Source organism: Chlamydotis macqueenii, chromosome 1 (genome assembly GCF_036417535.1).
Source record: "Chlamydotis macqueenii isolate bChlMac1 chromosome 1, bChlMac1.mat, whole genome shotgun sequence".
Taxonomy (NCBI): Eukaryota; Metazoa; Chordata; class Aves; order Otidiformes; family Otididae; genus Chlamydotis; species Chlamydotis macqueenii.
Window position 1 is genome coordinate 19,542,012 of NC_141556.1, and position 24,791 is coordinate 19,566,802.

The 24,791-nt window shown below is 41.0% G+C and overlaps 1 long non-coding RNA gene across 1 annotated transcript in view; it reads right to left on the reverse strand.

The window, feature by feature from the left end:
* Positions 1-247: 247 nt before the first annotated feature.
* The window catches only part of LOC147601983 (uncharacterized), a 791,528-nt gene continuing 766,984 nt past the window's right edge, over positions 248-24,791 (reverse strand). Inside the window, exon 2 of the long non-coding RNA XR_015257554.1 lies at positions 248-353. This is a non-coding gene — a long non-coding RNA (uncharacterized LOC147601983). The remainder of the gene's footprint in view (positions 354-24,791) is intronic.

Below are 24,791 nucleotides of genomic sequence, written 5' to 3' on the forward strand. Positions count from 1 at the left end.
CTCTCTTCATTTCTTGTGGCCAAGCCAGGCCGAGCTGGGCCTAGATAGGCACCCAGCGGTAGGCCAGACGTTTAGGGCCATGTCGTAGTTCAGCCCCGATCGGACCAGACTACGCAGTCTCTCTCTCAACTCCCCCCGACACTCCGAGAGAACAGGGAGAGAAAATATAAGGAAAAACGGCTCGAGGTTTGAGATAAGGACAGGGAGAAATCCTTAAAGTTACCGTCATGGGCAAAACAGACTCAACTTGGGGAAAACTATTCATTTATTACTACAAACAGCAGGATAATGAGACAGAGAACAAGATAACCTCCATCCACCCCTCCCTCTTCCCAAGCTTAACATTATCTCTACTACCTCCCCCCCCCACCGAGCGGCACAGGGGGGAAGAGGGAATGGGGGTTGCGGTCAGTTCATCATACGTTGTTTTACGCCGCTGCTTCATGGTCGGGGGAAGAACTCCTCGCATTCCTCCCCTGCTCCAGCGTGGGGTCCCTCCCATGGGCCACAGTCCTTCGTGGAACTGCTCCGGCGTGGGTCATCTCTTCCACGGTTGCAGTCTCTCCAGAACAGCTGTCCCAGCGGGCCCTCCACGGGCCACAGCTGCCTTCAGGCATCCACCTCCCCCGGTATGGGGTCCTTCACGGGCTCCAAGTGGATCTCTGCCCCTCCGTGGACCTCCATGGGCTGCAGGGGGACAACCTGCTCCACCATGGTCGTCACCACAGGCTGCAGGGGAATCTTGGCCAGGAGCCGCATTACTCCTCCCCCTCCTTCTTCACTGACCTTGGCGTCTGCAGCCGTTTCTCACAACAGGCTGGTAGATGTCTCTCAGGATCTTTTTTTACATCTTATTCACTTCTCATCTCCTTTCCACTTCTTGCAGCCGGGCCGGGCCGAGTCGGGCCCAATCGGCTGCCTGGCGAGAGGCCAGAGGGTGAGGCCTGCAAGGCCCATGAGGCCTGTGCCTCCCCCTCTGCGCCTCTGCCCCTGCTCAGCTTCTTCACATCTTCTCTCCTCTCTCTTTTTTTTTCTGTTTTCCCATTCTTAAATACGTTATCGCAGAGGCGTTATCACGGGACATTCTGCTACCAATCGGCTCGGCCTTGGCCAGCAGCAGGTCTGCCCTAGGCCCGGCCGAGTCCACTGAAGAAAGGGGAGTGACTTCTAGCAGTTTCCTACAGAAGCTACCACCTTAGGCCCCCCCTTACTAACAAAACCACGACAGGCCACAGGGCCCACAAGGCTCTCACCTACCCCCTCTCTGCTTGCACTTCTGCTTCTTCTCTTAATTTTGTGTTTTCCTTTTCTTAAATATGTTATCACAGAGGCATTGTCCCTGTTGTCAGTTAGCTCAGCCCTGGTCAGCAGTGGCTCCACTCTAGACCCAGACAGGTCCATCAGACAATGGGGAAACTTCTAGCAGCTTCTCACAGAAGCTGCCACTGTAACCTCCCTGCTACACAAGACCAGTACACATAACTCAACACTATTGCACTCAATAACTTCAGTATTTTTGAACATCCATGTTTATGAAACTCTAAACTGACCAATCTTAAACACTGGTTGCAGACATACAGTGATGTTATTGCCTTAATCTTGCTGAGTCTGCTAGTAATCTCTATCTATCCAGAGCAAGATATACCTGCTGAAATCTACATTACTTTGCTTATTTAGGAAACTTTGTCCAGCTGCTGCTTGGGTCTACATTTAACAGAGAATCAAGGAACAACTTTCTGAAAAGAATGTCTAGACTAAGGTAAGGAATATGTGTGAGACTGATAAGAGGTGATGGGACTTGTTCTCATCATAAGAATCATTGGGTGAAAAAAGTATAAGACTGAAAAAGAGATAAAATATATCCTTGATATTGAAGATTCCATCCTCTATTTATAGGATGTACAACATGCATATAATTTAACATTAGACAAATTCACAGTATAACAATAAAAAAAGAAAAAAAAAGCCAAGAGGAACTGTGAAATATAAATTAGAATTCTTTAACTAAAACCTTCAGCTCCATCAGCGCTTCTTGAGAATCACAATCCTTTCAGTATGATCCAGGTTCTTCCATTTGTATCTCTGTACAGTGTTGCTAACTCTGCTGACACTTGCCACCATTGATTCTTCTGTAGTCACTTCTATTGATATAATCATATAAAAGACTCCTCAAGAACATCAGCTTTTCAATGAATGTAGCAGAAAATCTCCTGCTGATGAAGTAATCTTACTTCCTGCAGAGCGAAAAACACTACAGTAGCTGAATGATGATGGATATGTTGGTCTTTTGGGTAATTATACCTGGCTCAAATGCTGAGGAAGAAATTGTAGTATTTTGGAAGAGGCAGAAGATACTCAGGCTACCTTTAGTGAGAAAAGATCTGAAAGAGCAAGATATTTTTATCACTTTTTTTGTTTATCTTTTTAGAGAAAATCCACCTACTGAGACAGATTTTGATGTACAATACTCTGGTGAAAAATCCAAGGCAGCTAGTCTAGTTGTATCCTAATCAAGCTACTATTAGAAACTCATTGCACTTAGCTTTATCTACTATGTTTTGATTGCTATCTCAAACTGAGATAACTCTTCAGCCATTCTTCCATCTGTGCAGAAAGCTCTAAAAACCACAGAATAATCCTAGGAAAGCTGGTTTCTGTGTTACATATAGTACCAGGAGCTGCAGAAAATAGGTTTGTTTTGGTGAATTTCATTATTTGTTTTATTCTTTGCTGCTAGGACCATTTAAGTTAAACTAGGATAAAACTGTGACAGTCTAAATATTTTACTTTTTTCTCAACACAGAGAAGGGAGTGGGAGTGAGCTCACTATTCAACTGTCACTGCATTGTGCTTCATTCTCCTTTGTAAGACCTCAGAATCATGTGAGGGCTTGATGAGCGTGAAATTAATTAGTGTAGTTACTTTTCAAAATGATGCTAAAATGTTTCCCACACTATGCACAGTGTTTTTTTAACATGTGTGGCAATTAAATAGATGATAAGTATTTTAAAGTTTTTCTAACTGAGGATCCTTCAATTAGATTTAGATTAAAATGGAATAGACTAGTTCAGTTTGTGGGGATCTACAACTGTCATCTAGTCCAACTGCTTGACCACTTTAGAGCTGACCAAAAGTTAAAGCACTTTATTAAGCATATTGTCCAAATGCCTCTTAAACACTAACAGGCATGGGGCATCAACCTCCTCTCTAGTAACCCTGTTCCAGTATTTGACTACCCTCTCAAAAAAGAAATGTTTCCTACTGTCACATCTGAACCTCCCCTGACAGTTTTGAACCATTCTTACACGTCCTGTCACTGGTTACCAGGGAGAACACCTCCCTCACCACTTCCCCTCCTCAGGAAAAATCATGCAGAATATTTGCATTTCACTGATGTAATTGCAAGAATGGAATATTGACCAAATCATGGTATGTTTGACAGTGGTCAAGAAATTAATTAACATAATAATAAGCCGATGGTATTAAGTCAGACAAAAAGTACCCATTCAGCATCTTTTCCCTAACATTGGAATAAGTGGACACTACAGAAAGAAAAATGGAGCAAGCATATATGAAATTTCCTGGATGACTTTTCTGCCTGTAACTTTTTTTTTTTTTTTTCCATTTCAGGAAATATCTTGAATCAGATGTGTTCTGTCCATTTAGTAATGTGTAATAAAATTTTCTTTCACATAACTGTTGAATCAGCCCTTGAATCTATTTATATTTTGACACTCTGCAGCATTCTTTGACAAAGAATTTCATTAACCTACTACCTATTGCACGGGGGGGAAAAAAAGGTCACCTTCAAGTCTGAACCTACCTGTCATTAGCTTTATTTAATAGTAGACAGGAAGAAAACATGAATGACTGATCCCTGTTAAACTCTCTATTGCATTCATGATTTTGTGGGTGTTTATCATATCCTACCATCTCATTTCTTCCACTAATTGTTCCTGTTCAATTCTACCATGTTAAATCATCACTTGTACGGAAATGTTTCATAGAAACATAGAATGGCTTGGATTGGAAGGGACCTTAAAGATCATCTAGTTCCACCCTCCATGGATAGGGACACCTTCCACTATGCCAGGTCACTCAAAGTCACATCCAATCTGGCCTTGAATACTTTCAGGGATAGGACATTCACAACTTCTCTGGGCAACCTGTTCCAGTGTTTCACCACTCTCACAGTAGAGGATTTCTTCCTTATATCTGATCTAAACCTACTCTCTTCCAATTTAAAGCCATTACCCATTGTCCTATCACTACACTTTTGATCAGATACTTTTTCTTGAATTTTTTCCAATTGTACTATATCCTTTTGAGAGGCAGGGACTAGGGTTGTATAGAGTATTCAAAATGTAAGAGAAATATGAACTTACACAATGGTATAATGACATCTCCCATTTCATTCTCTGTTTATTTATTACTTTCTGACATTTGATTTCTTTTTCTTTTTTTCTTTTTTTTACAGTCACTGAGCATTAGAACTGTTGTAAAACCAAGATCTTCCCTTAGGTAATATGGTCAGCTCAGTGCCCTTCATTGGTTTCCCTATGTGGATTATTTTACATTTATCAACATTTAATTTCATTTTGCATTTTATTACAGTCATTCACATTCTTATGGACTTCCTCAAATTTTTCATAGTCGAACCCTGTCCTCACTGCACTGAATAACTTCATACTGTTGAAAACTTTGTCACTTTGTCACTTAATCCCTTTTCTCAGGTTATTTGCAAATGAGTGTAAAAAACCAAAACAAAACACGGCCAACACAAATTTATGCTAAACTCACTCCTCTGCAAGAGAAGGCTGCTTACTCCAATTTCCAATCATTTATTCAATTATATATTCAGGTGTAATGAGTATGCATGCCCAGGTGCTGGCAGTGGGGTACTGAGAAGACATCAAAAGTTGCCCCCCTGTCAAACAGAGCCAGTTCCAGCCAGCTCCAAGATGGACCCACTGCTGGCCAAAGCTGAGCTCATCAGTGACGTTGGTAGTACTTCTTTGATAACATATTTAAGAAAGGGTAAAAGCTGCTGTACATCAACTAGGAGAGAAAAGAGTGAGAACATGTGTGAGAAGCAATCCTGCAGACACCAAGGTCAGTGAAGAAGGAGAGGGAGGAGGTGCTCCAGGAACTGGAGATTCCCCTACAGCCCATGATGAAGACCATGGTGACACAGGTTGTCACCCTGCAACCCATGGAGGACCATGGTGACACAGATTGTCACCCTGCAACCCATGGAGGACCCCATGGTGGAGCAGGTGGAGATGCCCTGAAGGAAGCTGCAGCTCATGGAGCATCTATGCTGGAGTAGACTCCGAGTAGGAACTGTGGCCTGTGGAGAGAAGCCTACACAGGAGCAGGTTTTCTGGCAGGAACTGTGACCCCATAGAGGATCCACACTGAAGCAGTCTGTTCCTGAAGGACTGCATTTGATGGAAAGGACTCATGCTGGAGTAGTTCTTGAAGAACTGAAGCCCACAGGAAAGATCTCTGCTGGGGAAATTAATGAAGGACTGTCTCCCATGGGAAGCAGTCGAAAAGTATAAGGAGGAAGGAGCAGCTGAGGTTAGCTGACCACAACCCCCACTCTTAATCTCCCTGGCACAGCTCAGGGGGAGGAGGTAGAGAAATTGTGAATAAAGTTGGGCCCGTGAAGAAGAGATGGGGTGGAGGCAAGGTGTTTTGTAGATTTGTTCTTATTCTCATTCACCTACTATGTTTGATTTGTAATAACTTAAATGATTTTCCCCAAGTTGAGTCTGTTTTGCCCACAATGGTAATTGCTGCATGATCTCTCTGTCCTTACCTCAACTCAGAAGCTTTTAGTTGTATTTTTCTCCCCTTGTCCTGTTGAGATGGGGGAGTGATAAAGTGGCTTGTTGAGCACCTGGCAGCCAGCCAAGGTCAACCTACTACACAGAGAAATTTTCTGGATCTTCTCTAGTGTCACATTTATCACTTTTCAGTCTTCAGGTTCAACAGCAGTTTTGAAGAAAGAAGTTACACATCACCATTAGCAATTAAGCTGTTTCATCCTTGAGTTACCTTAGAACACTCGAGTGAACACTGTGTAGTCCTATGAATTTGTTGCTCTTTATTTTATCAGTCTGCTCCATGACCTCTTTTACAGCCACTTCAATTTCAGGCACGAACTCTGCTGAGTCTCCAGTAAAAAAGGGTTCCATTAGAAGAACCCTCTTGTTTTTTCAAGTGAATATGGATGAAAAAAAAAGTCATTTGGCTTTACTGTGGTAGTTTTGACTTCTTTGAAAGATTATTTTATACCCATATCTGAGTTTACATGTTTCCTTGCAAACTTCTTATAACTCATCTTTTTGGAAAAAAAAATGATTTATTATTTATTTTGATTGTTTTTGCTATTTTTATCTCAACACTTCTTTGGGAAGTATTACTATATTTTTTTACCTGTAATGTGCTAGACTTTACAAACCTTTATTTCTTCATTTGAACACATCATTAACTTTTCAAAGAATAGATTCTCTCTGACCAATTTGGTGGCCTTCTATGACAGGGTGACAGCATTGGTGGACAAGAGACGAGCAATGGATATCATCTACCTGGACTTGTGCAAAGCTTTTGACACTGTCCCGCACGACATCCTTCTCTCTAAACTAGAGAGACATGGGTTTGATGGACAGAACACTCAGTGAAGGAGTCGGCTGGATGGCCGCACTCAGAGAGTGGTGGTCGATGTCCAACTGGAGACCAGTCACGAGTGGCGTCCCTCAGGGGTCCGTGCTGGGCCCGGCCCTGTTCAACATCTTTGTCGGCGACATGGACAAAGGGCACCCTCAGCAAGTTCGCTGATGACACCAATCTGTGTGGTGCCATCGACATGCTGGAAGGAAGGGATACCATTCAGAGGGACCTCGACAGGCTGGAGAGGTGGGCCTGTGCCAACCTCATGAAGTTCAACCAGGCCAAGTGCAAGGTCCTGCGCCTGGGTTGTGGCAATCCCAGGCACAAATACAGGCTGGGCGGAGAATGGATTGAGAGCAGCCCTGAGGAGAAGGACTTGGGAGTGCTGCTGGACGAGAAGCTTAACATGAGCCGGCAATGCTCGCTTGCAGCCCAGACGGCCAACCGCATCCTGGGCTGCATCAAGAGGACCATGGCCAGCAGGTCGAGGGAGGTGATTCTCCCCCTCTACTCTGCCCTGGTGAGACCCCACCTGGAGTACTGTGTCAGTTCTGGAGCCCCCAGCACAAGAAGGACATGGACCAGTTGGAGAAGGTCCAGAGGAGGGCCATGAAGATGATAAAAGGGCTGGAGCACCTTTCCTATGAGCACAGGGTGAGAGACTTGGGGCTGTTCATCTTGGAGAAGAGGAGGCTCCCGGGACACCTGATAGCAGTCTTCCAGTACCTCAAGGGGGCCTACAAGAGAGATGGGGAGAGGCTGTTCAGTAGGGTGTGTTGTGATAGGACGAGGAGTAATGGTTTTAAAATAGAGGGAGATAGATTTAGATTAGATATTAGGAAAAAAAAAATTTACAATGAGGGTTGTAGAACACTGGAACAGGTTGCCCAGAGAGGTAGTGGAAGCCCCATCCCTGGGAACATTCAAGGCCAGGTTGGATGAGGCTCTGAGCAACCTGATCTAGTTGGAGATGTCCCTCCTCCTTGCAGGGGGGTTGGACTAGATGACCTTTGAAGGTCCCTTCCAACCCTAACCATTCTATGATTCTAATAGCCTCTCTTACCTCATGGTTTCCATGCTGTCTGTCTTTTATTACTTTGAAGCAATAATACTTAATATTTAATATAAAATATATATATATTAATATACATTGGCCCTGTGGTTTTAGTATTGTGTCTTTTAATAAGCTCCATATCATATATATTCTTTATTTTATTAACAAGTTCTCTCACTTTCAGGTGACAGAACAGGTGAGTACAACTGCAGTGTGTTTCTTTGTTGTTCTAACAGAGACATTAGATTTAATTGCACTGTTGTTGCTCTTATAGAGTGGCTCTTAGGTTGTGGTTCCTGTTACATATTGTTATGGTTTAGCCCCACACAGCAGCTAAAGAATCACACAGTCACTCACTCACTCCCCCCTCACTGGCCCCACAGTGGGACAGAGAAGAGAATCAGGAAATAAAGAAAGGCAAAACTCATGGGTTAGGATAAAAACAGTTTAACAGAACAGCAAAGGAAAAGAAAACAGAGACGGGAAACAAAAATAATACCAGAATATACTTAAGTATGTAATTTACCATATAATAGCTTACAGTGGATCCTGATGCCTAGCTCCCTCCCGAGTAGCAAAAACCTTCTCTTCTGCACCATCCCCCCTTTATATCCTGAACATTATATCACATGGTATCAAATGCGCCTTTGGCTAATTTGGGTGAACTATTTCAGCTGTTGGCTGATTAGTAAACTATCTCAGCCCTGTTCCCCAGCCACAGGTGCCACCAGCTCCAGCTCCTCTCCCAGCTCAGGTGAAAATTAACTCTATCCTAGATGGAACCAGGACATGTGTAAATAATTCTCTTTATGGTCAGTGGTAGCTGTTTGTCTAGTCCTGGTTAGAAATTCTGTCTTCCGAAAAAGAGACTTTTTTCCAAGAAAATTCTTAAGTCTGTATGTAATCTAAAACATTGGCTGGTTGTCGTAGTTCAGCCCTGATCAGGACCAGACTACGCAGTCTCTCTCTCACTCTCCCCACCCTCTGAGAGAATAAGGAGAGATAATATAAGGAAAACAGCTCGAGGTTTGAGATAAGGACAGGGAGAAATCCTTAAAGTTTCCGTCACAGGCAAAACAGACTCGACTTGGGGAAAACTATTCATTTATTATTACAAACAGCAGGATAATGAGACAGAGAACAAGACATCCTCCCTCCACCCCTCCCTCTTGCCAAGCTTAACATTATCTCTACTACCTTCCCCTGCCTCGAGCGGCACGGGGGGAAGAGGGAATGGGGGTTGTGGTCAGTTCATCACGCATTGTTTTACACCGCTGCTTCATGGTTGGGGGAAGAACTCCTCATATTCCTCCCCTGCTCCATCGTGGGGTCCCACCCATATGCCACAGTCCTTCATGAAACTGCTCTGGCAGGGGTCACCTCTTCCACGGGGTGCAGTCCCTCCAGAAGAGCTGCCCCAGCGGGCCCTCCATGGGCCACAGTGGCCTTCAGGCATCCACCTCCCCCGATATGGCGTCCTTCATGGGCTGCAGGTGGATCTCTGCTCCTCCGTGGACCTCCACGGGCTGCAGGGGGACAACCTGCTCCACCATGGTCGTCACCACAGGCTGCAGGGGAATCTTGGCCAGGAGCCACATTACTCCTCCCCGTCCTTCTTCACTGACCCTGGTGTCTGCAGCCATTCCTCTCACAAGAAAAGTTCTTCACAACAGGCTGGCAGACACCTCTCAGAATCTCTTCACATCATCCAGCTCATCTCCTCTCCACTTCTTGCAGCCGGGCCGGGCCGAGTCGGGCCCAGTCGGTCACCTGGCAAGAGACCAGAGGGTGAGGCCTGCAAGGCCCATGAGGTCTGCGCCTCCCCCTCTGCGCCTCTGCCCCCGCTCAGCTTCTTCACATCTTCTCTTTTTTTTTCTGTTTTCCCATTCTTAAATAGGTTATCGCAGAGGCGTTATCACGGAACATTCTGCTACCAATTGGCTCAGCCTTGGCCAGCAGCAGGTCCGCCCTAGGCCCAGCCGAGTCCACTGAAGAAAGGGGAGCGACTTCTAGCAGTTTCCTACAGAAGCTACAACCTTAGGCCCCCCCTCACTAAACAAAACCACAACACTGGTCCACGTGCTCTTGTGGCTCAGGAACATGGTAGACTAAGGGTGGTGTTACTATGCTTAGTAACAGAACATAGATTTTACTTGGAAAAAAAAAAAAGAAAGAAAAAGAATAATAATTGTACCTTGCTTTGGTTATCACAGCTACAGCTTCTATTCCCCCAACAGGAACACCTGTAAGAATCCAAAGCACAGTTTAGGAAAAACTCACTTCAGATTAGAATGAGATATGAGGTTCATATTTCATCAGAGAAATATTTTCCTTTACTGTCACCAGTTTTAAAGTTTAACTTTGATATAATCTTTTCATGTTTAGAAACAAAGTATCCTCTTATTAAATACAGTCTTTTGTTAACCTGAAGTGTCACTCAGAAAACTGTTTGGTGCTGAAGAGATCTTGATATTTTGTGGGGGTAGTGGCTGGGAAAAAGCCAAAATGATTCCGTAGCTAAGCAAATAATGAATTTTCTTGAGAAGTATGATCTCTATAGCTCTTAATCCTGCTCTGAACTTCTGATCTCTATTATCCTTGACAAACATTCTTGTTATGTACTAAAAAAGATGATGTAAAAATTTCTGCAACACAATGTGTTTTCCCAAACAAGTTAAGCAAACCATTACCAATATATTGTAATGCCTCTTCTTCATGCCTCAGCAGGGAAGGGCAAAGGAAGTTATGGTTGTTGCAATAACTGCAGTCAAAGCTTGTTGGTAAAATAGCTGCCGTCTTGCAAAACCGCAGCTCTCCTCTGGTGAAATGTGCAAATATGCTCGTATAAACTGCTTTGTATGTCTGCTTTACTCTTAATCTTTTGGCACTGTCCCTCACAGCATCCTTCTGGACAAGTTGTCCAGCTGTGGGATTAGCAGGTATGCAGTGTGCAAAACTCAAAGGGTTGTAGTGAGTGGGAATACATCTGCCTGGCAACCAGTCACCAGCCGTGTTCTTCAGGTTTCAATTCTAGGGCCAGTGCTGTTTAATACATTTATCAATGATCTGGATGTAGGAGTTGAATGTGCCATGAGCAAGTTTGCTGATGATACCAAACTGTATCAGCTGTTGTGATCAACTGAGATGCTGTTGAGTTCAGGGAGATGACTTGCAGAGGGATCTAGATAGACTGGAGTACTGGGAAATTATTAATGGGATGAAATTAAACAAGTTCAAATACTGGATTCTGCGCCTAGGGTGGAGTAATGCCAGGCAAAAGTATAAAGTGGGAGAGGAGTGGCTGGAGAGCAGCCCTACAGAAGGGGATCTGGGGGTGCTGACTGACTGCAGGCTCAATAGGAGTCAGTCCTGGGCCCTGGCAGCCAAGAGGGCAAACACATTCCTGGGGTGCATCAAACAGAGCATAACCAGGTGGTCAAAAGAAGTTATTATCCCACTATATTCAGCATTGGTGTAGCCTCACCTTGAGTACTGGGTGGAGTTATGGGGTCCAAAATTTAAGAAGGATGTGAAGGTCCTTGAATGCATCCAGAGGAGGGCAACAAAGCTGGTGAAAGGCATGTCCTATGAGGACTGGCAAATGACTTTGGGCTTGGCTAGTTTGGAGAAGAGGAGGCTGAGGGGTGACCTAATTGTTCTCTACAACTTCCTGAGGAGGGGAAACGGAGAGGGAGGTGCAGATCTCTTCTCCCTGGTATCTAGCAATAGGACTTATGGGAATGATACAAAGCTGCACCAGGGGAAGTTTAGACTGGACATTAGAAAGCATTTCTTGACTGAGAGGGTGGTCAAACAGTGAAACAGGCTTGCTAGAGAGGATGTTGATGTTGATGCCCATGCCTATCAGTGTAAAACATTCTATAACTTTTGGTCAGCCCTGAGTCGGTCAGGCAGGTGGATTAGATAATTAGTGTATATCCCTTCCAACTGAAATATTCCCTCTCCTCTCCGAACCTCTCCTCTCCGAACCTCTCCGAATCTCTCTGAACCTCTCCTCTCCCCTACCGTACCCTACCCTACCGTACTTTCTGGTATGAAGTTGAAGATCTTCCAAAATGTCAAAAGTTAGGAACATAGATCTACTTTAGAAAACCTAAGGAAATGACATGCTTTCTAGCAATACATATTCTATGTTATCCATTCCATTTCCATTTCATGTCTTCTGGCACAAGCTAGCAAGGGAAAAGGAAAGAGAAACAAAAGGTGAGATAACATTAAAAAATGATATATCTTTAAAGGAGTCTTCTTGCTACAATAGTTTAATAATAAGGTGAATAAGAGTGATGAATCTTTATATGGTCCTTTTCACATCCAAAACACTTTAAAAGTACAAAGTACTAGTTTGGTTTCTATAATAATGATGCATCTTGAAATTACACACCATGAAGCAGTCTTTGTTCCTGACCATTCTCATTAATTTCAGTGGGATATGATTGGCTTTGTTTGTATAAAAATATAATTAATTTGTTAGTGAAATAGAAGAGATAGGTGGATCATCTAGATAAAACTTAGATTAAATTTATTTGACCACAGATAGATGACATAGACTCATCAGCTGTATGAACTTTCCCCCAGGCTGAACACAGTCAAGGTTCTGAAACTCTGCAGGGATTTAAATGGACACATAAGTATGCCAATCACTTGCACTTTTCCCCTATTCTTCTGTGCCTGGGAGAAGTCAGTCAATGAGAGTTCTGTCATCGGCAGCTTCAAACATTGAAAGCTGTAGTTTTTCCTGTCTTCTCTGGAACCAAAAGAACAGCACCTCCAGAAGATTAGAACATTCATATGAGAATGGACATTACAATTCTCCCTAGCGTTAGCTCAATTTTTATCTAGTGACAGATTAGGGTAGATTTTGTTCATATCCAAGAGGAAGAGACTAGAGTTCAGGACTTCCATATCTTAGAAAACCTTTGGGTTTCTCAGCTGCAAACCTGAGTCTACTCTTGTTTGCTTTGCTTTCAAACCTTGTATTCTTTATGGCCAGCTTCAATAGAAGACATTGAATATGTTCTGGTGCTTTACTCCTTTCTCCAGAAAAGATTGAACCTCTGCGTGTTGGGCATCCTTGGTCTTTGTTTCATGCAGAGTAAATGAAGTCTATCTTGCAGCTTCCTTTCTGAATAGGGAATGTTAGTGCAATGATGCAATTTGTATAAGTGTATTGGAGACCTAATTAATTTTGTCACCTCTTTCGCAAACAGAAAATATCATCAAGAGTTTTGAAAAATAGTCTTTCAAAAAGCTGCGAAGCCGGCATATTTTTTTCATCCTTGAACATTCTCTGGCAGAAATGTGATAGTCATTCAAAACAGTGTGTATTCTCCTGTTCTCTGTGTTAGAGGGCAATATTCCATAACCCTCTATTGTCTTGTGTAGTTTCTAACCTTCAGAAATCTAAAACATACCAAGCTGTAAAGCACTTTTTGTGCTTGCTTTACCACATATAAATACAAAGCAGTGGAGAATCAGGGCCATTTTTGCTTACATTTAGCATTCATTAGTCACAATTGTTTTGGATTGTTACGTATAAAATTTTTCTATCTAGTTACATTATTCCCCTAGCCACGTGTCATGCTATTATTAAAATTATTCCCCAAAGCAACTCCTGTAGTAAATAATACATCTGGGAATGTCACTTTGCAGAAAATGAATCAGTACTTCTGGCAATGAAATTACTGAGAGTCTCTGCCAATTTTACTGGGTATTCATGAGGCAGTGAGATACCATCCCATGTGGTGGACAGCAAAGATGAGTTCCATGATAAAAATGTATTGCAGCTATGAATTTTTTCCCATTTTCCCAAATTAATTTAATTCACCAAGCCAGAGGAAGTTGGTAATTTTTAATTACTTACCCCCTGTAGCTGAGGATTTTATTAGTCATAACATCTAGGGATGAGTGTATCCTGAAGTGTCTATCAGAGCACCCACACAGTTGCTATGGATTATGCTGGTCAGTAATGGAGCACAACGAAATGTTTCACCAGGCAGAGATGACTGGAATGAAGCAGTGTTTTGGCGATATGTCCTCCTCAATAGGAAAGACTGAATTGCTAAGTGATTTCTCCGTGAAACTGAAACTTCTGGTGGACAGACAGTACTTGTTTTGGAAAAAAAAGGCATCCAGGGTTTGGGGAATTTTTAGTAACTGGAGAAGCTATTACATCAAAAGGCCTATTGTCCTAATGGTTTATTACATATACTGGCAAAAATTGCACGTCTTGTTCCATCACCTGAATTAGCTTCCTTTACCCTGTAGACAGTGAGAATTGTTATGTCTTCTAGGGGCAAAATAAACCGTCCTTTGCTATCAGAAGTCTTTTTCTTTCTGTCTGTCTTGACTGTGGTCAAACAGCCTTCTCTTTGATAAATGAAATATTCAATCCTTTTAGTATTTCGTAGTATAAAGTAGATTTTACACAGCTGTAGATCTTAACACTTATATGCAAATACTCTAAAATTCTGCTTTTGACACAAAAAGTAATTGATATACATGGGTACTGTAGACATTGAGATATAAATGTGGTGTTTAGGTACAATCATGCTGTTTCATACTAGTATATTTTTTACTAACACTGAAGAAGTATGGTTGAACCTAAGTCTCTGTACTGGGTTTTCATGGCAAGGTTTTGGTAGCAAGGAAGTTACTGGGGTGGCTTCTGTGAGAAGATGCCAGAAGCTTCCTCTATGCCCATTAGAGCCAATGCCATCCGGCTCCAAGACGGACCTGCTGCTGGCCAAGGCCAACCCAATCAGTGACTGTAGCAGCACCTCTGTAATAAAATATTTAAGGGGAAAAATTTCTGCACAACAGTAACTGGAAGAAAGGAGTGAGAATATGTGAGAGAAATGACTCTGCAGACACCAATGTCAGTGAAGAGGGAGGAGGAAAAGGAGGTGTTCTAGGCGCTGGAGCAGAGATTCTCTTGCAGCCTGTGATTAAAACCATAGTGAGGCAGGATGTCCTGCTGCAGCCCATGGAGGCCCGCGGTGGAGCAGAGATCCAGCTGCAGCTCATGGAAGACCCCATGCCAGAACAGGTAGATGTGTCCAAAGGAAGCTATGATGACATGGAAAGCCTGTGCTAGAACAGGTTCCTGGCAGGACCTGTGGCCCCTTGGAGAGAGGAGCCCATGCTGGAGCAGGTTTTCTGGTAGAACTTGTGACCCTATGTCGTGGTTTTGTTTAGTAGGGGGGGCCTAAGGTACTCCATACCATATGATGTTGTGGTCAGCAATAAAAACTGAGGGAAGAAGGAAGGGAAGACATTCTGAGTTATGACATTTGTCTTCCCAAGTAACCCTTATATGTGATAAAGCCGTGCTTTCCTGGACATGTCCAATGGGAAGTAGTGAATGAATTCCTCATTTTGCTTTGTTTGCGTACACAGTTTTTACTTTACCTATTAAACTACCTTTATCTGCACCCATGCATTTTCTCACTTTTACCATCTTGTTTCTCTCTCACATCCCCCTGTGGAGAGAGTGAATAAGCTTCTGTGTGGTGCTTAGCTGCTCACCAGGGTTAAACTATGATAACTATTTAACTTCAAATTTTGCTTTGCATAATAAAAATACTTTTAAAATCTAAAAATGTATCTGAAATTTGAAATAAGTTGACAAACAAAAAACCTACCCAAACATCCATAGCCTCTATTTTTGTGTTTATTGTCCTAAACAATTTTTCCTCACTTAACAGAACTGTGCAGTATGGAAGCTAAAACCCTTTAAAATAATCCAGATAGACTGGCATAGGCTGTCTTTGCTTGTAGAAATTGGTGACTAAAATCTTGTCAAAATTATAAGCCTTGTAGCCAGAGCTAGAAGGAAAGTGTTTCTGTCAGTAGGTTTCTGATAAAAATTGGCTGCAATCTACTCTCTATCCAAGTACAAAAGACAATTCAAGAATTTCACTAGAGGGAAAAAAACCCAATATATAAAGACTTTCAAATTTGGATTAAACGTGTTAGTCTCCTTTTTTTTTTGTGTGCCTCTTTAAGATGGTTCCTTTAGAAGGTATTTGGCGTGATTACAAGTACATAATAATCTCAGTTTAATACACTGTTGTATTACTTTATGCCATGTACTTCTGTGAAATGAGTGTGAAATATTACAAAATGAACCAGTAATTTTATGTTTATTTATCAGAAGTGTAAAAAACTACATATTATGCAACGTTACAGAGGTTTCAAATCACAGACTGTGGACTAAGATTCAGTTTTTTCCAGGTGACAGTGGTATTGATGTTCATGGACCTCTCTTACTAGTATTAGCTAGTGTATACAGTGTGCATACTGTCAGAAATTTTCAAAAGCAGATATGGAATAAATTGGAAGTTTATAGACCTTAAAAATCTATTTTTTCCCTAATATCTTAACATTATTTCTAGGAGAGGAGTGCTTTGAAAAGTATATGGAAGTAATAACATCTGTGTACATCTAGACAACAAGACTTACATTTCAATCTCTCATTAAATCATTCTCTACAGAGAAGCATACTTTTCCTGAATCCTATTATTCCCTTAAAAAAAAACCCATCAGATTATAATTTTACTCTTCAGGTGAAATAATGGCATTTGATGTTTAAACAGATATAGAAGCAAACCAACAAATTTTCCAAATTCAGACCATCTGTCAATTATCTGAATTAAATAGTTTAATGTCTATCTGTTTGTTATTTGTAGAAAGAACTTACTAATATAACTTTGAATAATTATGAAATTATTTAATTTCTACACACTTTCAATATATATTTTCTCTCTTAAAGTACCATATTTCAATCACATTATTGTGTATAATAATTCTTGTAAATCAAGAACACCAAGGACAAAGTGTGAGGAGTGGTTCGTACCCCAGAAGGTTGTACTCAGGTCCTATTCAAGAGGCCTTTACAGGCTGAGGAAATGGATAAACAGAAACATCATTAAGATCTACAAAATAAAATGCAAGGTGCTGCACCTGTGGAGGAATAATTATGTGCACCAGTACAGACTAGGGACTGACCAGCTGGAAAGCAGCCTCCTGAGCTGCATTAGGCAAGGCATTGACAACAGGTCATCTCTGTTCATCACTGGTGTCGTAGTTCAGCCCCGATCAGGACCAGACTACGCAGTCTCTCTCTCACTCCCCCCACCCTCCGAGAGAACAGGGAGAGAAAATGTAAAAAAACGGCTCGAGGTTTGAGATAAGGACAGGGAGAAATCCTTAAAGTTACCGTCACGGGCAAAACAGACTCGACTTGGGGAAAACTATTCATTTATTACTACAAACAGCAGGATAATGAGACAGAGAACAAGGTAATCTCCATCCACCCCTCCCTCTTGCCAAGCTTAACATTATCTCTACTACCTTCCCCTCCTGAGTGGCACAGGGGGGAAGAGGGAATGGGGGTCGCGGTCAGTTCATCATACGTTGTTTCATGCCACTGCTTCATGGTCGGGGGAAGAACTCCTCACATTCCTCCCCTGCTCCATCGTGGGGTCCCTCCCATGGGCCACAGTCCTTCGTGGAACTGCTCCGGCGTGGGTCATCTCTTCCACGGGTGCAGTCCCTCTAGAACAGCTGTCCCAGCAGGCCCTCCATGGGCCAAAGCGGCCTTCAGGCATCCACCTCCCCTGGTACGGGGTCCTTCACGGGCTCCAAGTGGATCTCTGCTCCTCTGTGGACCTCCATGGGCTGCAGGGGGACAACCTGCTCCACCATGGTCTTCACCACAGGCTGCAGGGGAATCTTGGCCAGGAGCCACATTACTCCTCCCCCTCCTTCTTCACTGACCTTGGCGTCTGCAGCCGTTCCTCACAACAGGCTGGTAGATGTCTCTCAGGATCTTTTTTTACATCTTATTCACTTCTCATCTCCTTTCCACTTCTTGCAACCGGGCTGGACCGAGTCGGGCCCAGTCGGCTGCCTGGCGAGAGGCCAGAGGGTGAGGCCTGCAAGGCCCATGAGGCCTGCGCCTCCCCCTCTGTGCCTCTGCCCCCCCTCAGCTTCTTCACATCTTCTGTCCTCTTTTTTTTTTTTCTGTTTTCCCCTTCTTAAATACGTTATCACAGAGGCGTTATCATGAGACATTCTGCTACCAATCGGCTCGGCCTTGGCCAGCAGCAGGTCCGCCCTAGGCCCAGCCGAGTCCACTGAACAAAGGGGAGCAACTTCTAGCAGTTTCCTACAGAAGCTACCACCTTAGGCCCCCCCTCACTAACAAAACCACAACAACTGGTGAGACCTATCTGGGTGCTGTGTCCTGTCCTGGTCTCCCCAGTTCAAGAGAGATGTATACATACTGGAGTGACTCAACAAAGGACCACGAAGATGATTAAAGGACAGGAGCATGTGTCATACAAGGCAAATCTAAGAGGGCTAGGTCTGTTCAGCATGGATAAAGAGGAAGTTCAGGGTGCTTCTACTGATGTGGTTAAATACCCGATAAGAGAATTAAAAAAGATACAGCCAAATTCATCCCAGTGGTGACCAGGGAAAACAGAAGCAGAAAAGGGTATAATATTGAAATATGTTTAAATTCCATTTAGACATTAGGGAAAAAAAACCAACAAAAACCCAACACTGTAATTGTGATCAACCACTGGAACAGGTTGCTCAGAGAGACTGCAGACTCTCTGTCCTTGGAGATATTTAAAACATGAATCGACATGGCCCTGGGCAGTTTGCTCTCATGGATCCTGCTTCAAGCAAGTGGTTGGAATAGAGGATCTCTGAAGGTGCTTTCCAACTTCAGCTATTATATATTGTTCTCATTATGTTCAACAGACTTGATTGTATTTAATTTCTAGGTCTATAAAGACACACAAAAAATCATTATCCCTCTACTCTATTTCCCTGTCAGAGCACACTTTGTGTACAGAACTGATATGTATAAAAATATGACATATATAAAAATAACAGGGCTTCCTGTGTCTCCTTTGGAAGACCATTGTTTCCAGTGTTGCCTCTTACACACCTCAAACCGAAATGAAATGTAACAGAAATAACAAAGCTGCTTCTTTTTTTGTTTTGTTTTCTTTTTTTTTAATCCTTCTGTTCTTTCTGCGTTTGATGCGTAATTTCTAGAGCCAACAATACCAAACCAGACAAATCTAGGTGAGTACTAGAATGAAAGGCTAGCAGTAAAGATCTGGTAGCTATGTATGGGACGGGACAAGTATTCATTCCCATCCTATATTATATTAACAAAATAAATTATCAGTATATCTCCACTAGACATGCACTGATTTAAAGATGAGGTGATGACTGACTAAAACTTGACCACTAGCTATGCGGTCAGTGCCAGAATTCTGTCCAGAAAACAGACGTGAATGGCAGATGGATGAGCATGGTCCTTAGCTCAAAAAAAAATGATAGCCTCAAAAAAAAAAGCTGATAGCCTTGAGAAAAACTGTTACTTTAGCCACAAATATTCACAAGTTCAGTTTAGTACTTTTTAATGGAAACCTCTCTATTACTTAACTTTTTTTGTTGTTGCCATCACCCGCTTTGATGGGAAGCAGCACAGGTACTGTAGGGTTAAAAATAAGAAAACTTGAGGAACAGGTTTTTTTTCAGATGAGCTGTGAATGAGATTCTGAGCAAAACAAGTGGGGAATGTACAACAAATGCTGGGTAAGGAACAACAAATGTTGGGTAAGGAAGAGGAAAATTCACTGGATCCTAGACCTTCTTTACGTCTCTTCAGAATTTATGAAGAGGCTGTTCCCCTCAACAGCAAGGAATCATTCAACTCCGCTTCTCACACATCAAACTTGTCATAACTCATACACACCTCCATGAACCCATCTTAAACGAGTCTTTCTAGGCATTTCAGAACCATTTTTCCATTGTCCAACTATCTTATGCTGTCACACAATGACACTTCATCCATAGAAGAGTTCATGGTATTTCACAATATCTTATATCCAGTGGAGAGGCTTCAGGATTAAGAACTTTTTATGTAATTGGGACCAATTTGTCAGTGTCTGGAGAAGTTTTTAATCTTTTTCATTGCACACAGAAGATGGTGTTAAGTCATAAAGAGAAGAAATAAGCATATTAATGTCAAAACACAACTGAGTTAGAAATTCAGAGAGTATAAGCTAAAGTTATCTCACAGGTAAAGGATATTTAGGTAAGAGAATCAAAGATTTGTTGTATTACCCACTTTGGGGTGAATTAATCCAAAGTCTAGTCTCAAAGGATTCAATAAAACACTGTTTTTATGACCCGTTGCAACTTCCTCCACATATTGTTTTGTGACAATTCCTGACTGTTCTGGAAGTGTAACTATCTGTCTTTTTATTTTCCCATAGACTTTAACAATTACCTCCACTTATTCTCCTTAAAAAAAAAACTTATCTATCCATGCATCTACTTACAAGCAAAGTGCCTAAACCCCAAAGTAAAAAAAAAATTAAAAACTATTGGCATTGTAGCAAGGAAATGTGCATACTCGCCCTAAAGTAGAAAACTGTTGGCTGGCTATCTGCATTTCTCTCTAGTCTACATCACCTGTACAGATTAGATCTCCAGTGAAGTTTAGACTCCCAAACCCATGTAAATATCTATATATAAACCCTTAAATGTAGGAGTCCTAATCTCAAAAGTAATCCCACACTAGAGACTAATTTATTTTACCCAGATAAAGATAACTAGTACTATTTGAGATGCCCTTTTATATCATAGACATCTTCACAGAGCTGATATGACCAAGAGACATCCTTGGTCTTCTTCAGCAGTAAGTGAAGGCCATAGAGAATACCTTTCCAGCATCTAAGATGAAATTGGAGTCATATATTTAGGAAACTGAGTCATGTCCAATATGTTTACTTAATACTAAACCTTCATTTTTTTCTCATAAATGAAAAATCCAAGTGCAAATGAAGCCTAATGTAGTTGCTGCTTAACATAAGGAATATCCTTATGTCTCAATGTATCTCAGTCACTCTTGCTTAGGATCTTCTTCAGGATAGACATGTCTGCATGACTTAGGATCATTGAATAGAATCATAGAATGGTTAGGGTTGGAAGGGACCTTCAAAGGTCATCTAGTCCAACCCCCCTGCAAGGAGCAGGGACATCCCCGACTAGATCAGGTTGCTCAGAGCCTCATCCAAGCTGGCCTTGAGCATTTCCAGGGACGGGGCATCTACCACCTCTCCGAGCAACCTGTTCCAGTGTTCTACAATCCTCAGTGTAAAAAAAAAATTTCCTAATATCTAATCTACCTCCCTCTATTTTAAAACCATTACCCCTAGTTCTGTCACAACAGGCCGTACTGAACAGCCTCTCCCCATCTTTTCCGTAGGCCCCCTTGAGGTGTCCCCCGAGCCTCATTTTTTCAAGTACTAACTTGTGGAGTGGAAACCTTGAATAATAGAGGGAAATAGGAAGCATACTGGCTAGTTGTGACATTTGGGTGAGGGTTAAAGGATAGAGCTACTAATTTCTCTTGATATGAAGCACAGGGACAGATTATCAAGGTATGGATGAAATTCCTTTTTTATCCTTGGCACATTCTGTGGAATGCTGGGGAAACTGGATGAGAAAAAAGTTCTGTCTTTCACTTCTGAGGATCATACACTCTATACGCAAACTTTTCTAAGTCCAGAAAGTGGAATTTGCAATGTGAAAAGTTTATATATTATTATGCAAAATGTATGGCAGATATTCCTGATTTATGGATATTAACAAATCATGGTCTCTAAGTCTTTATCAGTCTCGAATTATATTCAGAGATATAATATGAAAAGAAGAAAACTCTTCCAGGAAATTCCAAACCTACATGGTGTGGGGCCAAAATTAACCTTGACATTATGAATAAATTCTTCAGTCTTTTAGTTTTTCAAGAACGGAGTCTTTTTTTTTCTTTTTCTTTTTCTTTTTTTTTCTTCCCCTCCTCCCCATTTCCTTGTTTTTGCTTTATTTTTTAGTTGATTCTTCTTAAGCTTCATCAGTTTAAAAAATAACTTTATAGTTAGGTGTATTTGTTCAGTGGATTCCTTTATATATTCTTTTGTTTTTTAATAGAGTCAGCAATTCTGTCAGCCCTTACCAAAAAGAAAAGAGCAAAGAAATATAAAGACTTATAATTAGTAACATATAAAATAAATTATAATGAGTGTACATAAGGTGAAAATGCAAATCTTTCCTGCATCTTTGTAGATGAAGGTGTTGGGAATCAGTGGTTAATCCATGGAGATTTCATTAATGAGCCTACAGGACTATAACAATTCAGCAGATATTTAATAAATACCTAAAATATGTTTATACATCTGTTGCTTTCTCTTTTGTGAGTTGCAATTAAAACAACAATTTTATCTCTCTTGGGCAGAATTGTTTTGAAGGAAACACATGAACTGAGAAAGAAAGAGAATGAATTGCTAGGTTTAGAAAATTTGCTCTCTAGGTCTCATGCAGGGAGGGCTAGCTTTGCTGTAGTTTGGAGAGTTGTTTTTTTTTTCTTACCTCAGTCACTGTTGCTCCATTATGTTAAGTAACCTGCTGTCACCAATTTGTAAGCTATTTTTCTTTTTTTCTCCTGAAAAAAAAAACCAACAAAAAAAAACGCAACAAAAAAAAACAAAGTCGAGAAACATCCAAACAGAATGTTCTACCCAGAGGTAAACAGCTACAGAAAAGTAAAATATGTTCGTATGAGAGAATGAAAAACAGGTACTCATTTAATACCTAAGAAGAGCAAACAGAAAAGTTCAGTCATGAACTTTCTTCAAGGCTCTTTTGATGCAGTGCTTACATTTGCAGTACTCCTAGAGCTTATAAGGCAAGTGTTTCAGCAAAAGCACAGGCTTTTCTAGAGGACTTTTTAATTAATGACTATTTCTTACTATGTTGCAGTTCTTTATACAGCATCTACATCCTCTTGATATGATTTATATTCCCTCTAAATTAAATGTTCTGTTTGAGGACTCCCCTATAACAAGAACTGTCAATGGAGAAATTTATATTTGGAACTGCAGGAATATTATCTCCTCAGCTACTCTCTGCGCAAAGTTGATCCTCAGTTTGTTTCAGAACAATTTGAAAGTAGTGTCCAAAAAACGTATTTAAAAAATAGCATCAGCTGAAAATTAGATTTAAAACAAAAGATACATTAGAATAGGAATCTTTCTTTTATCCATTTGCCAAGATACGAGTCAGAAAAGTTCTCCCTTCTGCACATCTCTAACCAAGAACTCAATGGGTTATTTTTGTCAAAAATATTCCAATTTAAAGTTAGTAACTTTAGCAGTAAGAAACTTTACCTAGAAAAAAATATTCTTAAGAAAATACTTGCATGTATTTGAGAAAAAGTATTTTTTTCTTTATTTAATATCTAGCCTATCATTGTGCATGGCAACCATTTTGTTGCAGGTAGATGTGAGTTTGCTGTGCTGCTGAGCAGAAACTTCCTTCAGCAGTGGTTCTGTCACAGTATGATGCATCTTCATCTGGCCTCATTGCAACTTCAACTTTAATCTTTTTACTTATAGAAGTATCTCTGTATCATAATATTTACCTCAAGGTCAGAGCTGGAGGGAAAAAAGTATTTAGGACATATGTACTGAAGAAAGATCTTTTCTTTACCTTTCTCTCAAGTTTGCGGGGGTTTTTTATTATTTTCTTTTCACCTTTGGAGCATTTACACATACAACTTGGAAGCTTTAAAGTTGAACTGGTTTTCAATGATCTATTCCACCAAGAAACTAGTAGTCAGAATTTAGCATTTATATAGGAATATATAATTCATAGTCTTATAACTATGAAATGACTGAAGGGATTTTCCTTTAATGTTCCAGAAATATTTGCTTTAGAAAGGAAGCCAAGCTTTAAGAAAAGTTTGGTTTATTAAGTCCAAAGAAAGTTTAATAAGGAAAGAGATCTATTATGTAGCAAGGTTAAATTTAGATTTTGTTGCTATTGAAAGCTGTCACTTTACAAAGAAATGTAATTTTTTTTTCCCCAGGAAGGATCTAACTTCCTCATTTAACCTTTATTTTTAATGAGAACACATTTCCCATAAATAGTAACAATTATCTCTCCAAAACTCTCTTCCATCTTGTTTCTGAAAGTGTTAGCAGTTTTTATGCGCATACAATATCTACATACAATTATTTGTGGCAGTAAAAACACGGACTCCGTGGATGGTGTTCCAGAGACCTTTATTGTTAGTCAGCGTTAGTCTTTTATACTCTAAGTTACACGCGAAGCACGCACACTTAATTATCTAATTTGATTGGTAGCAATGTACTGTTCAAGCGCCTTATGCTTCATTTGGATTGGTTATAGTTTGTTGGTTGTTTTTACTATTTTTTCCTTTGGTATTTCCTTATCTTGTTCTAGTTGCTGTTTTTTGTTATTGAGCAAGCGGTGTTCAAGGACATAGCCTAAATTTGTCAATGTCAAACAGCTGCATTGCACTTTCTGCCTCCACAATTATTTAGGCATATTTCATACTAAAAAGTTTTAGTTCCAATAATTCTAAAATGTAGGTTAAAATACAGCTCTAATCTGAATGATGATTGATCAGATTGAGGGTTAAATTGACTAGTAGCAGAACGAAATGACAAAGATCTTACCATAACAAATGTATACAAGACAACCAAAATAAAGATAATGTAGCATAAACAGAGACAGAGAACAAAGGATTAACATGGAGAAGGAATTAATAAGTAATACAATTTGTATCAATTTCCTCCCTCTCCTCAGGACTAGTGAGGCCACATATGGAATACTGTGTCCAGTTTTGGGCTTCCCAGTACAAAAGAGACATAGACATACTGGAGAGACCCCAATGAAGGGCCACTAAGATTAGGAAGGGACAGGAGCATCTCTCCTATCAGAAAAGGCTGAGAGAGCTGGGACTGTTTAATGTGGAGAAGAGAAAGCTCAGGGTGGATTTCATCAACGGGTATAAATACCTGAAGGGAGGGTGCAAAGAGCATGGAGCCAGGCTCTTTTCAGTGCTCAATGACAAAACCATAGGCAATGGGCACAAACTGAAACACAGGAGAGTCCACCTGAGCATAAGGAAATATTTTTTTAGTAC